A 2,584-nucleotide genomic window follows, 5' to 3' on the forward strand; every position below is an offset into this window, starting at 1 on the left:
TACTGTATGTGTATGTTTTTTTTATTATGCAAATGTTTATGTATTTTTTTTAGCAGTTATGTATTTTTTTAATCAGAGTAATTATAATAACTAGCTGAAGTACATGGTGTTGCTAGGGTTTAAGTCTTTAAGTTATTAAGTTATCAATGAGTTGGATGTAACTGTCAACATACTAAAAATAAGTAGCAGCTCTTCCAACACACCCATGAGGTGGCTGACCAGTGTCGTTTTTGTTTTTGGGGTGTCGCCAGTAGCCCTAATCCCCATCTTTCTTTTCTGTTCAGTTTTTGTATTTTTTTTTTGTGTTTTTTCTTTATTTTTGTTTATTTTTTTTATTGTTTTGTATTTGCAGATATGTATTTTTGGTGTGTTTTTTTTCTTTATATTATTTTTTTTTGTTTTGTATTTGCAGAAGTGTATTTTTTGTGTTGTTCATTTTTGTGTTTTTTTTTATTTTATTTTTTTTGCAGATGTGCTTTTTTACTAATACATACGACAAAACAATCTACACCAAAAATCAGCCTTAGATTTGCCCGCCTTCTGGGTCGGGCTAGTGCCCACCGGCTGGGCAGGGCTAGTGCCTACCGGCTGGGCAGGGCTAGTCATCACTGTCTGGGCCGGGTTAGTGTCTGCCGGTTGGGCCAGGCTTGGGCCCACCTTCTGGGCCAGACTTGGGCCCAACTTTTGGGCCGGGCTTGGGGCCGACGGCTTGGCCCGACTGGGGGCCGACGGCTTGGCCCGGCTAGGGCCCATCAGCTTAGGGCCCTCTGGCTTGGCCAATTGAGGGCCCGCCAGCTTATTCGGGTGAGGGCCTGCCAGCTTGACAGGACGCCTCGCTGCTGGCTTACGTGAGCACCGCACCACTGCTTGTTTTGGGCGCGGTGCTATATATCTGTATGGACACCAATATGGTATTTTTGCAACACCTGCTGTTGGCATCTTCTCACTTTGAGCATTGAACAGTTATGGCAGGAAACTGCCTGGGGGGTGATATTTATAGCCTCAGCCTTTCCAGCCGGTTCCAGCCAGTTTCAGCCGGTTCCAACCGGTTCCAGTCGGTTCCAACCGGTTCCAGCCGGTTCTAACCGGTTCCAACCGGTTCCAACCAATTCAAGCAAGTAAGATCACAACTATGCAGACTGAGGTGATGGTGGTGGAGGGTGTGTTTTGTGTTTTTTGGGGGACTTTTTTATGCAGGAGGGGTTGGGTTATATTTTTTTGTATGTTTTGGGGTTTTTGTAACACTTTTTTGAGGACAGTGGGTTGCATTTTTTTGTTTTGTTTTTGTCTTTTTTATTTTTTTTTGCAGGGTGGTGGGTTGTATATTCTTTATTTTTTACAAGTAGGGAGCTTGCATTTTTTGTGTTTTCTTTATTTACTGTTTGTATGGTTTTTTTTATTTTACAGATGTGTTTCTGTATGTTTTTTATGCAGATGTGTATTTTTGGTGCTTTTCTTTACTTTTGTTTTTTTTTTATTTATTTATTTTTTTGCAGATGTGTTTTTCACTATTACATAATACAAAACCATAGTGAACAAATACTAGCCTGATAGGCCCTATGCACATGCCGATTTGTTTGAAAGATATGAACGATCTCGTTCATAAATGAACGAGAACTTGTTCATATCTTTCAGTGTGGAGGCTCCAGCGATGAACGATGTGCGGCCCCGCGCTCGTTCATCGCTGGTCCCCCGTCGGCTGTGCATGCAGGCCAATATGGACGATCTTGTCCATATTTGCCTGCATTTCAATGGAGCTGCGTGACGGGGGGAGTGGAGAAACTTCACTCCTCCCGTCACTGCCCCCCCGCGCCGCCGGGTCGCTTGTCGGCCATATCCGCCGTCGGGCAGCTCGGCGGCTGAACGGCCAGTGTGTAGGGCCCTTTAGAACGGCCCGCCGGCTGGGCAGTTTAGTTTTATTTTAATGTTAAAATACAACAAATAAATAGACACATGTATTAAAACATAGATATACAAATTTAGAAGAAAGCAATCCCATGTGAGCTGACAATATGGTGAAATATTAGATTTATAACTGTAATTTAGTAAGAAAGATTCTCTATGCATATAATCCTGCAGTAACAGTAGCCTAATAAATAAATAATAGATATAAAATTCCTACATGGATGTACTTTATAGGCCAGAAAGAGTAAGGTCAGCTGCAGTAATTATTATTGGTAGAAAGCAATATAAGGTACAAAGCCTGTGCGCTCTTACATGAAAGACACTCTACACTGAGTCACACAGCAACAATCTCAGGCCAGATATGACTGAGCCAGCAACACTTGGAAAGGCTTTCTTACTGTTACAGCCTTGCCCCTAACACATGGCACGGAAAGTTTGGTAAAGTATCATTGTTATAGAGCACAGCAGGAGTAAAGACATGTTTAGGAAAACAGATTTAGCTGTCATATAAGTATAGGAAACACATTGTTACTAGCCAATCAACATCTCAAAGATAAGAGGGATAGTATAGCAGCATACACTTACTGTAGTGTGAGAGATGAACAGCTGCTGCATATTGTGTGTCGCTAGACAGGGAGCACGGTGCACAATCTAGGTTACACAGGCAGAAGACAGGTCC

Source organism: Pseudophryne corroboree, chromosome 8 (genome assembly GCF_028390025.1).
Source record: "Pseudophryne corroboree isolate aPseCor3 chromosome 8, aPseCor3.hap2, whole genome shotgun sequence".
NCBI classification, from domain to species: domain Eukaryota; kingdom Metazoa; phylum Chordata; class Amphibia; order Anura; family Myobatrachidae; genus Pseudophryne; species Pseudophryne corroboree.